Source organism: Anguilla anguilla, chromosome 2, assembly GCF_013347855.1.
Source record: "Anguilla anguilla isolate fAngAng1 chromosome 2, fAngAng1.pri, whole genome shotgun sequence".
NCBI lineage: Eukaryota > Metazoa > Chordata > Actinopteri > Anguilliformes > Anguillidae > Anguilla > Anguilla anguilla.
In genome coordinates this window covers 13,532,232-13,551,083 of record NC_049202.1, presented here as the reverse complement: position 1 = coordinate 13,551,083, position 18,852 = coordinate 13,532,232, and the positions used below count along the sequence as shown (strand labels likewise).

The following is an 18,852-nucleotide window of genomic DNA, read 5'->3' as shown; positions in this document are numbered from 1 at the left end:
ACCCGTGGGGCGGGGGGCGGAGCCGGGCTACGCGGGAGGGAGCCGGATCACAGCGAGGCCCTCGCTATGCCGACGGGTCTGGCGGGCGGGGGGGGGGTGGCCTTGGCCTTGATGACATGCGTCATGCAGGCTGAGGGGAAAGCTATGCCATGTAAAACCGCGATCCCCCCCCCCCCGCTGTCCTTCCCCCAGTACCTTTGTGTTGCATAGAATAAAGGCTCTGATAAAACCCTCAGCGGGAAAAAAAAAAAAACCATTAGCAGCCATAGGAGGTTTCAAGGCAACCGCCTATCTGGAGCGAGCGCCCTCTTAGCATTCCGGTTTCCAGTGCCCTCGCAGGGCTCGCAAATCCGCTGGGCGCCGTTTGTAAGGGAGCGTGGTTCGTAAGGGGGGCGCGAACGCTAACGCTCGCGGCTAAGGGCTCATCGCATCTGAATGCAAAACCGGCACGCTAATGATGCACTTTCTGTGCCTTCAGCGCGTAAAAAGCCACACGCCGCGGCTATGCTCTGCCTCCTTCGCTGCCCTGCTATCCCCCCCCCCAGCCCCCCGGGCGTGTACGCTGCTCTACCATGCCCAGGACAATGCAGCGGGATTCAGAAGTGGGGGGTTGAGCAAACTGAACGGCATCCCAGTTCCGGTGGGGGGGGGAGGCGGGGCACTGACGTCAGGCCCGCACCCCCCCCCCCCCCAAGCCTGTGGCGCGGACCCTTCCAGAAATAACGGCGAGTACGTGGGAACGAGTCCCTGCTGCTATTTAAGGCACCTGCCACTTACTCCAAAGTACAGGGTACTGCTGCGAGAGCTCCTCTCTCTCTCCGCCTCCCCTCCGCTCTCTGAGGATCCCGCGTGGGAGGAGGCGGGGGCCTGGAGCACGGGGCCGGCTCTCGGGCGGGGGCCAAGGCCTCCGACGGGCCCTCGGGAGCCACTGCTGGAACGCGTTCGGGTGGTTAAGCAACAGAGGTATGTCAGGTATTACAAACCGCCTGACCTAGTCTAGTATGGGAATGCCGGGTCTTTACCGGGACTGAGAGCTGCAGCAGGGAGGGACGAAGAGAAGGAGGGGGGGAGAGAGAAAAAGACAGAAATATTTTAAATATAATATTAATATTATATAATCATTTTTTAAATTATTTCTCTTACACAATATTTGCTTGGGGAAAAGTGTCTGAGTGAACCGAATTAGACAAGTTTCTGCACTTTCGAAAAGCTCTTTTAAGACCACCGTTGGGGAGCCTGCTTCCCTGTGAGGCTTACAGCAGCCGCTCGAGCAGCGTTATCTGCGATCGGCTCTCCTCCCGCGACGCGACCGCGCTAAAGATCCAGCGATCGCCCGCGGAGCCGCGTGGGCCCCCCGTGAGCGCGCCTGACGTACACGTGTTCCGAAGCGGGGCCGCCGCGGCGCTTACCGCCGCCCTGGAGGAGCTGAGCTAGCAGCTCGCGCATCTGGAAAGGGCGCAGAGCAGCGAGTGAAATGGTTTCCCCCTTTGTCGTTTTGGTTTACGTGCTAACGTGCTAAGGGCATGGTTGTCGAGTCGCAACGCCGCTGCATCCCGTGGTGGGACAGGGGTTGCCTTTGGGTGATTTAACGCGGTACTCTATTTGAGAACACCCTGTCTGGCAACCGGGAGAGCCGGCTGGTGCTTTCTGGGAAAATTCAAGCAGCTGGCTGCCAGAAGCATGGCCAGAAGAGACAAACAGACAGCACACAACAGGACCCCAGCTAGCAACATCACTTTACGCATTCACACATTTAGGCTTCTGCATTCAGGCACAGTGTTAACTGCCTACGCTACTAAGACCAATAATACAGTGCTCTCCCCTCTTTCCCTCCAGCACTCCCTCTCTTGTAATAGCGAAAGCCAGGATGGATAGGGATGCACGGTTCCCGTTGTGTTTCTGCATTGAACATCGATGTTCCCTGTGGAGGAGATAAAACCGTGTACACTACCAGGTGCTGGGTACTAATTTCTCCTATTCAAAGAGGCGTCGAGCTCAGATTTATACCGCTAGACCTACTCCCGGCTTTGAAAGCGTGTTATTCTAAGAATCCGATTTTCTACTCAGTTAAGCAATAGATTAAAGACTAAAGGGGAGGTGTTAAGACAGTGTTTCAATCCCCCTGAAAACAGCCCAAGCTGGGAGTATTATGGGATGCTCAGACAGGATGTTTGTGTGTGGAAGGGGGTTCTCTGTTGCGTGTCCATGCGAGAGTCAGTGGATCTTTGGTTTGGGGAGGCGTGAGTGATTGGGAGGGGCGAGCCCTCCGACTTTGGGCGCGGGGTTCCCGGGGGGCCGGGGCAGGCCGAACAGGGTGGGGGCCCGGGTGGGGGGGCCCGCGGCCTGGGGGCCGGACCCGAAGCAGGGCAGGCCCCGCGTGGGGGGCGGGAGCTGCTTCTTTTTCAGCAGGGCGGCGGAGCCCGGCATGGGGCCGGCGGCGAGAGCGGCGGGCCGGTGGAGGCCCTCCTGCGTCAGGGTGGGGACGGACACTTTCTTGTGCAAGCGGAGAGACTGCAGGATGCGGGGCCGGCCGTCGGCGGGGTCGGCGGGCGGGGCGGGCGGGGCGGGGGTCTCCGCGGCGGCTTCGCCGGCAGACAGTCTGAGGCGCGGGCGGAGCTGGTCTGAGCCGGGGGCGGGCCCGGCGGAGGCGTCTGGGCAGGAGGCGGGGCAGGGGCGGCCCCCGGGCTGTCCGTCATCCCCGGCGGCCGTGGCGACGTCACTGGGGTCCCCGGTGGAGGCTGTCCTTGCTAGTCTTTCCTGGGGGAGGCGCTCGCTGGACCAGCGGCTGGCAGGCTGTAGTACTGGAGGCTACACAGCAACAGGAACAAGGAGAATTCATTACCTTTATCCACTTCATTTTACAGTACTAATCACGCAATTGCACTGTAGTGTTTAACAGTTATTTTACACCTGAACAATCCCCCTCCCACCCCACCCTTGGGCCAGTTATTATTAATGACAACTAACTACTTACACAACTACTAGAGCTACGTTTAGTAGCGCTACGCTACGGGGTGTTATCACTGCTGTGTGCTCAGACAGGGCAGGGGGGGCTGACTAGGCCGAGGCCTCCCGTCTAGCGGCGGATGCGGGCGGCGGCGGCGGCGGCTGCGCTGGGGGGACGCCCGGACGCGTTGGCAGCGACTGCGTATCTTCGGCTACGGAAAGGTCAGCCGCGGGAAGCGCCAGCTCCGCTTCCTCATTAACATTTAACGCCGCTCGTTAGGGGCAGAAACAGAGAGCCGCGTCTCCTCCTCACACACCTGTCAGCTAAAGCACACAAACCCGCACCCGCTCAAAGAGAATAATTCTGTCTGATAAACTCGCTCCCCCAGAACCCCCCCACACCCCTCCCCGGGCTTTGTGAGGGATGAGAGCTGGGCAGGGACCCGCACACAGGCCATTGTGAGAGGAGGTCTTTGATGTGTGGTGCGCGGTCCGGGCCTCGTGATTGGCCGAAGGGGCTGCGGAGGATGGGATTACGCGCTCTGGAGCTCCGGTTCTGCCCGATCTTTCAGCGAGCGAGCGCGCAGGGGGTGGGAACGTGCCCGCACCTCACGGGCCGCCTCAAACCGCAAACCGAAAGGAAGACTCCTCCGCGGCTAGCAGCACGCTCGCGACTCGTGCTAAAAACACAAAAAGGCCTAAAATTAACACGTACAAAGTCCTTCTATTCCGCACAGAGTGCAGTCATCGCCCCACTCGTTACGCCTGACGGACGCGTGTCCAGGGCTGTGCGAGGTAGAGCCACGTGCCCTGTATTCAGCCTGGTTAAATATCAGACTGGATCCGGAGCGTGAGGACGTGTTGCCTAACAGCGCCTAACGTGCCTGTGATTCGACGCCCTCGTCCGCGGCAGACAAACGCGTGCGCCAGCAAGCGTCCGCCCGCGCCGGCGGCAGCGAGCTTTAACATCGCGGCGCGGCTCCGGCGGCCGCCAGTCCCGTTACGGCAGCCGGGAGGATTCACTGGCCCACAGCACCACCTGCTGGCGGCCACCGAGCACTGCGGCACCCCCGTCTCCCCTCCGCAGTTCCCTTTCCCTGCCGCGCCGACCGAAGATGGCACGGCGAGGCGCGTCGAAGACGACCGGCTCCTCCATCGATCGGGTCAGCCGGTTGCCGCCATTTCTGACCCCCGCCGTCTGGGGCTCCGCCTTTAAAATCCACGCTCCTTCCTGGCAGCGAGTCAGTCAGGAGAACTGAGAGCTACAGAGGCGGAGGAGGGTGGGGAGGCCATAGACAGGTCTCCCTGCCCCTCCGGAGGAAACTTCTGAAAGTGCGGAGCGAGGGGGGGGGGCGGGACGGGGGCGGGGGCGGTGGGGGGGGGGGGCGAGACGGAGCTCTGGCCTTTCGGCGCGGCCTCATGAATAATTCACGCCGGCTCCGGAAGGATTAGGAAGCGCCGGCTGACAGAAAGGCGATGCCCGTTTCGCGGTGGCCGACCGGCGGGGCGCGCGGCTCGTCAAAGCCAGCTGGCGTCTGAAGGAGGAAGTCACCTTGCGCGGCGAGGGAGCTCGTCCGCCAGCCAGCCGGAGAGCGGCGCTCCCTGCCCCGAAACGGTGCCCCAAACCCCCACCCACCCACTCGCCCCCACCCCCGCCATACCCAACGCAAACACGGCGTCTGCATGCTGGCAGGCTCCGGTACTCTACGCACCCCACCCCCCCCCCCCGGTCATCGCACCTGATGCTCCAGTCGCCGCCGACCAATTTCCCTTCATTCTCTCTGCTCAAATTGACCCAAAGCACATTTGAATAATGACAATGGTTATCCGGCGGCGCTCGGAGCAAGCGCTCTGCGTTTTAAATAATAATTACAACAATAACACAGAAAGGTAAAGAGGGACGCGGGCGAAAACAATTTACTCTCAGCCGAGCGTGGACGCGCCGCGGAGGAAGCGAAACGCTCGGAATGCCAAAAACGGAATCGCTGATACGCGAGCCACGGCGTCCTGTTCCCAGGGGAGGGCGGGGCACCGGGATCCCGAAGCGCGGACGGGGGAGCGCGAAGCTCAGACCGCCGGCCCAAGGCCTCGAAGCGGCGGGCGCTGATGAAGAGGCGCAGCGGCCCCGTTTCAGACGGGGACGAGCCCGCCCAGGACGGCCGTTTTCGGGAACGCTAATTGATTTCATCGCAGCGCCGGGCCGAGCGTTTCAGCGGCGCCTGCAGGAGCGCAGAGCGCAGACGAACGCGCGTTCCTTTTCAGGCACCGTATCGTTTTCCGCCGACTTCTGGAAGTTTCTACACGGGGCTCGGCTCCGGCGCTGATCAGCCGACCGTGTTTACGGCGACCTGCGGACCGGCTTTGCCGTCGCAGTGTAATTTATGATCGTGATTAATGCGGTGGGAAAAAAAAAAAGCGGTCTAAATACAGCTTGCAGGCAGAGCCGTTTAGAGTGCTTTTCCTACCGTAATTACCGGCCCCGCATACGGTGAGGGGCGGCAGGCGCGGGTCTGATGTCGGCGTGCGTTTGCCAATGCGGCAGCGCAGGCTCTTCCCTGCGTCAGGGCACAGGCTCGGAGCTGCTCTAACCGGCACGGTGCAGGAACCTCGCAGGAGTGACTTAGACCCAGGCGCTCTGTGCAAACAAACGCATGCACTGCGGCTGTTTGAGTTTCACCCCATTAACAGAGGAAGGACGGAGAGAGACAGAATTCCTCCATTAGAATTTTAATTAGAGAGAGAGAGAGAAACAGAGAGAAAGAGCGAGGGAGATAGAGAGAGAGAGACTGAGACAGAGAGAAAGGGAGAGGGAGACAGAGAGAAAGAGCGAGGGAGATAGAGAGACAGACTGAGACAGAGAGAAAGGGAGAGGGAGACAGAGAGAAAGAGCGAGGGAGATAGAGAGACTGAGAGGGAGACAGAGAGAAAGAGTGGGAAACGGACAGAGAGAAAGGGAGACAGAGAAAGAGAGAGGGACATAGACAGAGACAGGGATGGGGGGGGAGGAAGGATACACCAGAGGGCCGCAAGACTGAGAGCGAGGCAGAGATGGAGGGATTGCGTGAGAGAAGTAGAGAGTGGCAATAGGGAAAGAAAGGTCTGAGATTGACAACACAAGGATAGGGATGTGAGGGATAAGGGCGGAATGCAGCATGAGACATCCGGAAGGAGAGGATGAGAGAGAGAGGGAGAGAGAACGGGCTGTGAGGAGAGAGGGGGAGAGAGTAAGAACGAGCAGTGAGGAGAGAGAGTGAGGGAGAGAAAGACAGCAATGAGGAGAGAGGGATGAGCAGAGAGGAGAGTGAGAAAGAGAATGAGCAGTGAAGAGAGAGGGGGGGGGTGAGCAGAGAGGAGAGTGAGAAAGAGAATGAGCAGTGAGGAGAGAGAGAGGGGGTGAGCAGAGAGGAGAGTGAGAAAGAGAATGAGCAGTGAGGAGAGAGAGAGAGGGGGTGAGCAGAGGAGAGAGAAGCTGGTGAACGCATCATGAACACGAAACAGATAGCACACACAGTAACAACAGCACGGTAAACAGCAGCAGGCGTCCGTCAGACAGACAGGAACTCTGACGGGCCGCAGACTCTGCAGACGTCCGTCAGACAGACAGGAACTCTGACGGGCCGCAGACTCTGCAGACGTCCCAGGCCGTGAGCCCGGTCATGCAGGGGGGGGGCATCCGAATGGGCATGCGGGTGGAGGAGGAGGGGGGCAGGGGATCGGGTTTACAGAAATCTGAAACAGTACTGTACCACGCTTTATCACTGAAGTAATGCACTAGTTGTTCCACTCCTTGACCAAGGCATTATGGGAGAAGCAGAGGGAGAGAGACAAGAAGGAGAATGAGGTCACACAGAGACAGAGCACCGGGGACAGACTTACCCAGAGAGCGCAAGTCTAGCCACCAGCACCCACCCCTCAATCCAGAACTAATTCAGACGTACAGAAACCTTCAAACACACCGAAACATACAGACAAACACACACACACACACGCGCACACACACACACACTTGCATACAGACACACACACGTGCACACACAAACTCGCATAGACACATACACACACACACATACAGGCACATACACACACACACACGCATGCATGTGGTACGCACGCACACAGACACAGACAGACACACACACAAATCATTCAGAGCGTGATCAGCAATTAGTTTTCTGCTGAGCAGCGTGCAGGCGTTCAGAAACACAAGCGAGTGGCAGCACTGGCAAATTGGATCAGAAGGCAAGCGTGCAAAGAGCTGACCCCCGGATCAGCCCGGCCGAAAGCGTTTAAAGAGAGGGCTGTTAATGAATTCTGGCCCCGTCCACACCCCTCCTGCGCTCCCCAGAACAGTGTCCTCCGCAGACCCCCACCCGCGGCGCTCACCGCTGCCCCCTGCAGGCGAGTCGCCGCCGTGAGACGACACCCCGATTGTTTAAAAAAAGAAAAAGAAAAGAAACGCTTTCTTCTTCCCAACCTTGAATGACACGCTTTTGAGTGTCAAAGCCAGCCGGCGTAGCTTTAGGGAAGGCCACGAGCTTTAGAAAAACGTCTCGGGGTGTCCTTGACGGGCAACACGACTCAAAATAAAAGCCGCAGAACACCAAACTTGTAGCGAGGCCGGGGAAAAAATTCCAGCGACTCGTATTCAGCCAAATCCGACTTCTTATGCATAACGCAGTTCGCGCGGACGGAAAATCCGGGAAGTCGCACCTCTTTTCCAATTGCTCGCCGGTGACACCCGCTCTCCAGGTTCCGTCCGGGCGTGTCGGAGTGCATTCCCATTCCCTCGCGGTCGGTGCGATTTTGCGAAGCCTGCACACGCAGCCTAGGCCACAGCGCGCGCCGTGCTACGCTAAGGCTCCCTTTAATTCACAAGGTCTCGCGCTCCTAAGCGGAATAGCAAACAATCCACCGGGCATCTATCTTCTCGACCCTGATCACACCAGAAATGAGAACGAGGGGAAAAAAAGTAATTTTTTTAAAAAGCTAAAAAAAAAAAAAAATACTTTAAAAGAACCGAAAACTGGAACGACATGAATCTGCGAAAGAGGGAAATCTAATTAAACGGAATATCTGCAAGAGGCTCGCCAGCACTGAGAGATAGATCTGCCCAATAGCAACTTATTCACTTTCAATTACTCACTGTCCAGTGAGAACTCAAGCAGAAACGCGGCGCTACGGAAACAGGGGCGGGGGGGGGGGGGGGGGGGGGGGAATTGAGCCGTGAGGCCGACCAGGTTTTTCTCCCTCTGATACCAGACCGAACAGGACAAACACAGAGACCACGCTCCGTTCAGGAGAAATGGCTCAAAGCTCTCTTCGGAAAACTCGCCGGCCAAACAAAATCGCTTATTATTTTACAGCATCTTCGCGACACCGCGCAGTTTTCTCTGCGGGATTCTTCTCTGAAGAACTAGAGTACAGTTCTTCCCACGCTGCATGGCACATACACCACCATTCTGGACAACATCCTGGATTTCCAGTCAGCTATTTTCTACAGCTATACATCTGCATCTGTATGAGTGTGCCCACTTGCATTGCCATTCTGAAAACCAGCAGGCGTTCAAAAGCACTTCTATGACGTAAGAGAACAGAGGTGCTTCTCATTTGAATTTCATAGTTTTTTGTCCTTTTCAGTTCTCTGCATATATATACTGCGCGTACATTTAGGGCCTGTAAGACCTTTAGCAGGTCCAAAACCTTTTAGCACACACTAAACCAATAACATGACCAATGACTGGTCATGGTGTTTGTTTTTCACCAATCGCTGGTCATTTTATTAGTTTAGCGTGCGCTAAAAGGTTTGGCAGGAGCTGAAGGTCTTAGTAAAGCAGGCCCTTAGTGTCTTGGCTTGCAGCTGCGAGGAGTCCTGGGTTATCCACTGTGTGGGCGAAGGACATAAATTGTCACCTCGGGGATGCGACACAGAGGGGCAGGGTGATTGAGTGCTGTTCTAAAGCGGAGGTGAAGGTGGTCTGCTGGAGGCGGCAGGGTCTACGGGGGTCACACCGGGGGGGGTGGGGGGGGCGGGGGTCAGAGGGGCCACAGCAGGCCGGGGGCGGGAGGCCGAGTCCCCGCCGGTTCGGTTCAGACACCCGAATTTCTCTTGAGCGACGATGAGGCTTCGCCAGCCAGGGAGAGGCAGGCCCGCGCTCCGCATCGCCGCTGGAAACCACCGCGACGCTGCGATAATTACCGCCATCGTTCACCGACCCAGCGGCCGCTCCCGGCCCCGCTCTCATTTACCGCGAGCGCCGCTTCTTCAGGCGTCCGCGCGGCTTGTCACGTGACGGACCCCAACCCACAATGCAGCGCTCCGGTCCGGGTTTAACGGCACCTTTTAATAATCGCGTTCGAAAAAAAGCAAAAAGACTTCCGATGCTTTTTTTCAAACGGTCCAAAAAAAAAAAACAGACGTCTCCACTTGACAAAGAAAGTGCAGCCTTGATTGAGTAGAATCGGTCAGGGAAAAAAATCGATGAATTCTTGATTAATTTCCTCGCTGCGGACGGTGCTAAAAACAGCTTCCGTTGCTGACATGGAGAAAGCCAGCACAGCGCTCGAAGCAGCGGGAACTAGGATGGAGAGACACGGGGAGGATGGGGAGAGGAACGAGGGAGGGAGGGAGGGTGACGGAGCGGCGCGGCTCTGACGGACGGGGGGGGCAGGGATTTGAGGGGGTGGGGTGGAGTGTTAGCGACTCACTCTGTCTGTGGCAGGGTGCGTTTGCCCTGGCAGTGCCCTGGTAGGAACCCTGCTGGCAGGGAGAGAGGGAGGGAGCAAGCCAGGAGCCCTGTGCAGAGAGAACAGAGAGGAACAGAGAGGGGGGCGTGACACACGTCCGAACAAACCCCGCCCCCCGGCTACGCCCATCAAGTAAGTGCAGGACCCGTTAGCCCGTTAGTGAAAAAGCCCCGCAGCTGCCCCAAAGACACACACACACACACACACGCACACACGCAGGTACGTTCACACGCTCGCCCCACCACACAAGAGCCTGGATAATACCCAAGACCACGTGCCCAAGATGAGACGGGAAACGCACACAGACATCACCTCACTCTGCTGGACTTTAAATCGGCCGATTTAATGCTCGCGAACTGACGGAAATTTCCACTCAGCCTCTGAGCCTGTTGGGGGAACAACACAAAAGAGGCCTGAGCCTTCCTGAAAGAGACCTTCAGCAAGTCAGAGACTGGAACCGCCTGAGGGAGGATGGGAAATGTAGGCTTTGGGCACAGAGAGAGCGCCACCTGCAGGGCGAGGGCCGTCTCAGTGACTGGCCTTGCTGCCCGGCAGACGGCGATATTGGAAAAAAGCGTGTTTGCTAGCGCGGGGCGCTCGCCGCTAATGGCCGACCGTCTGCGAAGAAGCAGCCCGGGACAGGGGAGGCTCCAGATTGGGGTCCCATGAGCGAGTCACAGGTAAGCTCCTCGCAGGGAGTTTTTGTTTTCTCCAGCGCTTTAAATTGAGCGGAGGTCTGAGGGAAAAACGGGGCCAGAGCCGCTGGGCCCCAGGGGCCCCCCGGAGACGGCAGGCTATTTCCTGCGCCGGGCGGCGGGACGCCGCTGTCCATCCCGCGCGGGGGTGGGGAGAAACGACTTCGACGTCCCCTCCTCTTCCCTCCCCTCCCCTCCCCACAACACAATTACACCCCCCCCCTCCACTTTGCAGCCACCTGCTACGGCTTCATTTGCAGGGGAGGGGGGGGACATGCGAAATGAGAGGAAGGTCTCCTCTAACTCGTCTCCACGGTGACGGTGACGGGCGCTCTGATTGGGCTGTCTCCGGGACGCGCGACTCCTGTTTAGATGTTTTGGAGGTTATCTGCCCCCAGCTTACCGGAGAGCATTACTTTCGGGCGAGCCGCCGCTGTCCTGCTAATGCAGCCCGTCTCCCCGGAAACCTGCTGCACCCCCGCACGTTTTACCGCTGCCGTCATCGCCGCGATCATTATCGGCACCGTCATTTTCCACTTATTCCCGCTATGTTTGCTCCCCCCTACCCCCCCCCCGCCCCCCCTTCTCCAATTCTTTGCTGAATGCAAACCGAGCGTGCACTCCCGCCCCGCCCGCCCCCCCCCCCCCCCCCCCCCCCCCCCCCCCCCCCCCCCCCGCCCCAACCCACAGCGGCTTGCACTGGAAAAGAGCTTAAAGAAGTCAAAGCGAAATCTCATCGCCCTTCTCAGATCATGTGACCTATGACATCAGGACCCGGGCGACCTGCCAATTAGCAGCGGACTTCCCGGCGGTGGACAAACCGCCTCTCTGAGCAAAGTCAAGGCGCGTTCACGCAGGCCATCACGCTAATGTTTAATGAACTCTTCTGTCTTTGCCGCCAGCTCACCCTTCCGGATCTCCATTTATAATGGCCGCCTGATTGCGTTTAAGGCGCCCTGCTGTTCCGCAGTCTGAAGTCGTCCCCGCGCTTAACTGCCATTTGCCATTCTGAGGGCTGATTTAGAAATCGATGTGCCGGGGCACGTGTTCCGTCTGTCGACACCGCCCCGGTGAAGGCTCACAGCTCCGGCTGCACTTTGGCTTCAGGCTTTCTTTAGAAACGACAGACTTCTCCTTATAGGTTTATACCTTCGTTTCTCTCCGAGAGCGACTTAAATTTTTATGTCCATTATCTCCATTCCTCCAGGGGATCTACATCCCTCTGCTCGGTTTAGACTAGATTTCATCCATCACCTTAGCTTAGCTAGCGTAGTTTTACCTCCCTCCCATCACCTTAGCTTAGCTAGCGTAGTTTTACCTCCCCTCCCATCACCTTAGCTTAGCTAGCGTAGTTTTACCTCCCCTCCCATCACCTTAGCTCAGCTAGCGTAGTTTTACCTCCCTCCCATCACCTTAGCTTAGCTAGCGTAGTTTTACCTCATTGCCCATCACCTTAGCTTAGCTAGCGTAGTTTTAACTCCCTGCCTATCACCTTAGCTTAGCTAGCGTAGTTTTACCTCATTGCCCATCACCTTAGCTTAGCTAGCGTAGTTTTACCTCCCCTCCCATCACCTTAGCTTAGCTAGCGTAGTTTTAACTCCCTGCCTATCACCTTAGCTTAGCTAGCGTAGTTTTACCTCATTGCCCATCACCTTAGCTTAGCTAGCGTAGTTTTACCTCCCTGTCATTGAGGCTGTCAGCTGAAGAATGACCGTAGCTTCTCAGAACATAGACAGGACCCTCAAAGGGGCTTTTGAGGCTCTGATAACCTCTCTTTTTTGGGGGGGGACGATTGGGGTTTGGGGGTCAGTGGCGCCTTTCACTGTCCGTTTTGCTGAAACGGAAACGCGCACGTGAGCCCGTGTCACGTGACACAGCGTTTTGACCGCCTTTTTTTTTTTTGAAGACCGAAGCCTTCAGCGCCTCAGTACCCGCGATACGCGGTATCTGTACGACCCGCAGGCGTGTCCCCCAGGGGTTCCGCCGCGAGTTCAAGCAGAACGCCGTCACGCCGCCAATTTACATGGAAAGCGGCGGCTCCGCACACCGCGCCGCCAGAGCCAATTCCCCCTGGCGCTAACGCGGCTCAGGGAGAGAGGCGCGATGGTATCGGGTTAAACATCGCTGCGACCGGGGTAACGGTCTTCTGCACCGCCTGCTGGCTGAAAGCCAACTCCAGAATTAGGCTCGGGCCTGAACACGATGAAGAGAGATGGCCGAGCTTCACCAAAATTCTTCTGGTTGATTCCACGAGAAAACGGCATTTGTATTATCGGGCTTGCAAACAATGAGGTCTTCTAAAGGCTTTGTTTTTTTGGCATTTTATCCATAAAAAATGATTTACTCTTATATCATTTCAAGTATTTCAAAAGAGGAATGCCCTTTCTTCACCCACAGACTTCATGGACAGACTTGATGAATATTCATTTTTACATGTTGCAATTTGGTAGATGCTCTTATCCACAGTGACAACAGTGCAAACATAGAGATTTAGGCAACAAACAAAGTTGATGGCAGTCAGCATTACATCAGACAGCAGTAGCCAATAGTGAACTTTACGACATACTGCTAAATGCCACAGTAGGTGTCAGAGGGAGACAGAACGTCGGGTCATTAGGAAGCAAATGAGGTGATGCCAAGATGGTTAAATAGCATGAGGTGAGCCAAGATGCTGTTTAACTAGGCGTCTGACTCTGCAGCAGAGGACAGGCAGTGACTCCGCTGTTCTGACTGCAGTGGGGAGCTCATTCCACCACTGGGGGGCCGCAGCAGAGACGTGATGGAGGGGAGGGGCCCTGTAGGGAGGGGGGCAGAAAGGTGTCCAGCGGAAGCAGAGCGTGGGGGCCAGGCAGGAGTGAAGCGTGTGATAAGAGACTCTGCAGGTAGAGGGCGCCATTTACGTGATCCCCTCAACCATACGCTAGCACGAGATTCATGCCTTTTTCGGGCCCCAATAGGTAACCAGGGGAGGGAGCAGACGAGAGGCGTGACATGCATGTGCTATCCTGGGATCAAAGGCAGCTAGCACGCACGGTGCAAAAAAGCGATCATTGCAAGCCTTCAGTGGTGTCACTGCGAGCCTTCAGTGATGTCACTGCGAGCCTTCAGTGATGTCACTGCGAGCCTTCAGTGTCCTTCATCCCAAATGCGAAAGAACGGAAACGATGTATACAACCCCCCCCCCTCCCCCCCCTGCCCCCCCACCCGGATGGCCTCAGCTCCGCAGCGCTGAGCGGAGTCCGCCCAGGGGGCCCGAGGGGGCGGGGGGGGCGGGGGGGCTGGGAGGTGGTGCAGGTGGGTGCTCTCCAGCAGCTGTCACCCCCGCTCCCGTTTGTTTACTCAGCGGCCCGCTCTCCTCCCTTATCTAAGACAGAGGCGAAATGATATTACTATTTCCACCCTAACCTTTCAGCGCGGCCGCGCGCGCCCGGGCAAAATGAAATGTCAGAGCTATCACGCCGCGCCTCCCTTCAAACGCCATCCGTTTCTCGCGGGGAAAGAGGAGCAAACCGGGGCGAGGGGGGGGGGGGGGGGGGGTCGGGGCGGGGAGAGAAAAAAGAAAAAGAGGAGCGCTTTCATTTCCCTCCGCCGCGGAGGTTGCGCGCGAGAGCGGCCCGACGAATTCAATTAAGAGAGAGGAGACGCGCGGCGCGGGCCCCCGAGGCCCCCCGGGCTCCGAAACGCCATTACTGCCGTACGGGCCTTATCCGCACCCCCCCCCCACCGCGCCACCCGCGCGGCAGACAGCTTCATTATCCCGCTCAGGTGTGCGGTAAAGCAAGGCCGTAAATCCCAAACCCCACCTACCCCCCCCCCCCCCACACCGCCCCAAAACTACCACCTATTACCCGTTTCATAAATCAAAAGGGGGAACACTGAAGTAGGTGAGCGCGCGTAAACGTGAATGAACACAACAGTGACTGTAAGAGCACCTCCACCTATCGCTGCTCTCCTCAATCTCTCCCCCCCCCCCACCCCCCATTCAGCGACTATGCAAATTAGCTGTCTCTGGGCTAGCGGCGTTATCCGTTTTCTTGGGGGGGGCCCTTGAACTTAGCACTGTAAATGAAGGGCGGCCCAATCGCACAGGCAAATACGAAGCAAAGGCCAGCTTATGAAATCTAATCGGCTGCCGGGTTCCTCGTCGAACGCTTGGGCTGCTCTCGGTGGAGAAGGCCACAGAGGCGTGTCAGGCCAATTTCCATATTATTACCGCGGGAAGGCTTGTTTGTAGCAGCCGACGTACCCTCCGTCCCGGCTTCCCAAACAAAATGAACCCCACACCCCCCTCCCCGCAAGATTTATCCTCACTTGCCATTACCGATGTTTCCAAGACTTACGGAGCCCGTGGGGGCTGGAGCTGCGTTTGATTGGAGAACACAGCACCATGACAACAGGTCAGGCAGTTGGGGTCGTGCGGTGGGATGGGGGGTTGGAATGGGTTTGGTTGATTTGTGTGCCCTCTAGCAGGCGGCCAGGTGGCACTGACCCGTCGGACGCTCCCATTCGCCACCCAGCCGCCCCGCTCTGTGACACACATTGCTCTCCACACCACAGCATTGGTGCAAAGTGCTGTCAATCAGGGGCTAGGCTGAGTGGCTCACGTACATCCTCAGAAGGAGGGTGGGTGGGGGAGGGGGAGACAGACAGGAAGCAGAACTCACGCCGTGCGCTCTCCAGGGGGTCTGCGTGGCCTTGTCGTGATTGGTCCGCCTCTCCTCTCTGGACTCGGGCCTTCTCTGCTGGCACTGACAACCGGCGGCAAGTGCAGAAAGTCCAGACTGCGGGAGAAGGACAAACAGCATGGAGTCCACACACCGAGGGAAGGAGGACTGAGGATTACTGTGGAGCCCAGCAGGAGTGGGCGCTCCTCGCTGCTTGTGTTTGTTTAATAAGCGAGTGCGTGCACCTGTGTGTGTGTGTGTGTGTCTGTGTGTGTGTGTGTGTGCGCACCTGCGTGTGTGTCTGTGTGTGCGTGCACCTGTGTGTGTGTGTGTGTGTGTGTGTGTGCGCACCTGCGTGTGTGTCTGTGTGTGTGCGCACCTGTATGCGTGCGCCTGTGCGCGTGTGTGTGTGTGTGTGTGTGTGCTGGTGTGTGTATTGTCGTCGGGAAGGGATCCTGCAGCCCAGACATGTTGCAGCACAAGCCAGCCTCACTATTAGCCTCCCAATTAGGGCTGCTGAGAGACACTGAGGCGCCATTATTTCAAGAGCTGCTCGCACATTAGAGAGATGAAAGGAAGCGCTAAAGCGTAACAAGACAGAGAACCGCGAGACGCAGTCACCTGCAGCCCACGCCAAGCCTGCGCGCGGCTCTCTCTCCCTCTCTCCCTCTCTCCGTTTCTCCATCTCTCCACCTCTCTGTTTCTCTCTCGCTCTGTTCCTCCCTAGACAGCAGGATAATGACACCCTGTGAGCGCGGCTCTTACCCCACCCGGAGAGCGCTTCCAAACAGACCCTTTCATTTCCGTGAGAAAACAAACCGGAGGACGACACAACGACCGCGGCTCGCCGAGCGAAGCCTCGCGCTCCGCAGCCTCGGGAGCGGCGGGGCCGGCGGGTTTTCCGCGGCCCGTTTTCAGCCGGGTGGGGCGGGTGGGGGTTGGGGGGGGGTACGCAGTCCCCATAAAATATGTGCAGACAGGAGGAGGGCCCGTAGAGATTTCCCAGGATGCTTTGTCATCCCCGCCGCAAGGATAAGCGATGAAGACCTCACCGTGAAAACTGCAAGCTCACCGACGCCCCTCACTGCACACGCAACAGCCCACCTCTCTACCCTGACCCCACGAGCCCACTCAGGAGAGAGAGGGAGAGAGGGAGGGAGGGAGGGAGAGGGGGAGAGGGGGAGTGAGAGAAAGAGGGAGACAGAGAGAGAGGGGGAAGAGAGAGAAAGGGAGGGGGAGGGGGAGAGGAGAGACGGGCAAGAGAGAGTGAGAGAGAGAGGGAGAGAGTGAGGGAGAGGGAGAGAAACAGGGAGAGGAGAGGGGGAAGAGAGAGAGAGGGAGAGAGAGAGTGAGGGAGAGACTGAGGAAGAGGGAGAGAGAGGGGGGGAGAGTGAGGGAGGGGGAGAGGGAGAGAGCGGGAGAGGGAGAGAGCGGGGGGGGGGGGGGGAGACACACAAAGAGCCGCACGTGGTCTTGGCGCCCTCCTTCAGGGGCTGGAGTGGCGGTGAAGGGGGGAGACGGGTCGTTGGGAGCGGTGAGTAATGAGGACGCCTCAGGCCAGTATATTTACAGTGTTTGCATTCGTTCTAAATGCCAGCGAGCTTACATACATTATCTGCACCATTTCATTCATTTAGGCCACACAAATTATCATTCAGACACCCGGGGTAAAAAAAAAAAGGGCCAATATAACTGGGGAACAAAAGAAAATATAAGGCCTCTTCTTATGACTGGTGTGGGCTTTTTAACAATACACTCCCATTAGCACAGTATCAGCAGCTCATGTAGCGCTGGGTGAAAATATGAATACAAGCATTTTTTTATATAACAAGTTACATTACCAAATTCATGCTTTATGCTGATTTATGATTAGGCTCTTCAAACTTCAGCAAAGTTCATACCCTGTTGTGTTAGGCTCTTATAAATGTTAGCCATCAGGACAGAAAAAACATTCTCTTCATTCTTACATGGTTTTTTTTTTGCAAGAACAATATCACATCAGTAATTTGGTGCATTACATGACTGGTGTGGTGTGTGTTTCTGATCTCGCACGGTATTGACTATACTAATTTACAAAATTTTATCTTTGATATAACATCAATACCTTTCAAAACTTTTAAATAAAGTAAATCCAAACAACTTGTGATAGTTTTCTTTGTCATTTTATCAGGTGTGTACTTCAAAAAGATGAACAACACTATCATTATTGAAACCTCTGATGCAGAGAAAGCAAAGACTTCTGGGCTTGCTTGTTTAAAATGTGCAATTGACTTTTTCCATTTGCGCGCATTTGTAAAGTGGGGAGAGGGGTAATTGTATAATTTGTGCAGGTATAACAAGTAGGGTCATTACATTAAAGCACCAGAGTGGTATGTTGAAAATCAATGCCAATTTTAAACCAAATTTAACCCATTGCCTTTTTTCAAATTTAGTTATCGTCCTAAATAACACAACTCTTTTCTTTCTTATTCTGTGTGGTTAGGCCTGAGAGATAAAAGAAAGGGGAGATGGGCAGAAAGACAGAGAGTGAGAGAGGGAGAGAGAGAGAGAGGGAGGGCGATTTGCAAACGGTAGAGAATAAGGCAGCACACTCTCAGTAGGTTTGATAAGGACAGCTCAATTGCCATTCAACCCTGCGAGCAGCACAGCCGCTGGAGAGAGAACAGAGTAATGCTCAGAACCACTGAACCTCTGCCCTGCCCGTCTCTGATCCCACGCTCAACCCAACACCCCTCACATAGCGTGGGTGGGGTGAGGTGGAGGGAGGGGAGGGGCTCACTGAGGGGGCATGTAATTGGTCAATCAGTCCCGCACAGTCTCAATGGCAGAAGCGGGGTTCAGACTCAAAGAGGATGCGACCTCTCTCAGTCTCTCGCTGCGGAGAACGCGACGGGGGGATAAACGGGTTACCAAGACGTCTGACCCCGACAGCAGCCACTGGGGGGTGCTGCTGCGTCGCCCCCCCAGCTCTACGAGGGGGCGGGACCTGGCCCGTGACCGTAGCCGCGGCTAACCGATAAGCTCACAAGAAGAAAAGAGAAAGAAAATTACGGCAGGCGGATTTCTGCCGACCGTCTCTCCAGGAACTCTGACACGGATCCCGCCCCCTGTCGGGTCCCGCGAAGGCCGCCGCCGCCGCGCGTGCGGAAGATCGCCCCGCGGATAGCTTCGGCTCGGGTCGTGTGTCGCTCGCAATTTCGACGGCGTCGGCAGCAAACGACCTGCAGGCATGTTACCACGGAGACCGCAAGCCGCTAAACGGGCCGCGGAGCAGAGCTCGGCCGCGTCGGATAGAGAGGCTCAAGCTGAACCACTGGCAGGGCGCCAACGACGACAGGCACGCGCGGGGCGTCACACGGCCTGGTAACTGGATGCGGAAATCAGATCTGGATCGATTTCCTGACAGGCCGACATCACCGACAGACGCTTCGCTTGGCGAGCTCACGTCTCGAGCTGGGCTCAAGCCTCACCTGCGGCCCCAGGTTCTGGAGTCACACCTGCAGCCCCAGGTTCCAGCCTTGTTGTTAGATGCTGATGTCCCCGCAGGATACGCTGGGTCTGGTCCCCCTAGAGGCCGCGCTGGTGTACTGCAGGCCAGCTGGGCCTCCGAGACCACCGACGCTACCAGCTGTCATCGCCGCGGGAAACGTCTCATCAGATCTACATCGCCGTGAGACGATGACGCATTCCGTCACCTCGCGCTGTTAACGTCAGCTATACGGCACAAAGTTCAAGAACGGCGTCGTCGAAATGATGCGCGCACAAAAACATTTTTTCACGGGGAGCCGTCCGGGGCATCTTCT

General features: G+C 56.9%; 1 pseudogene; it reads right to left on the bottom strand.

The window, feature by feature from the left end:
- Positions 1-225: 225 nt before the first annotated feature.
- LOC118221925 overlaps positions 226-18,852 on the bottom strand; it is a 70,603-nt pseudogene continuing 51,976 nt past the window's right edge.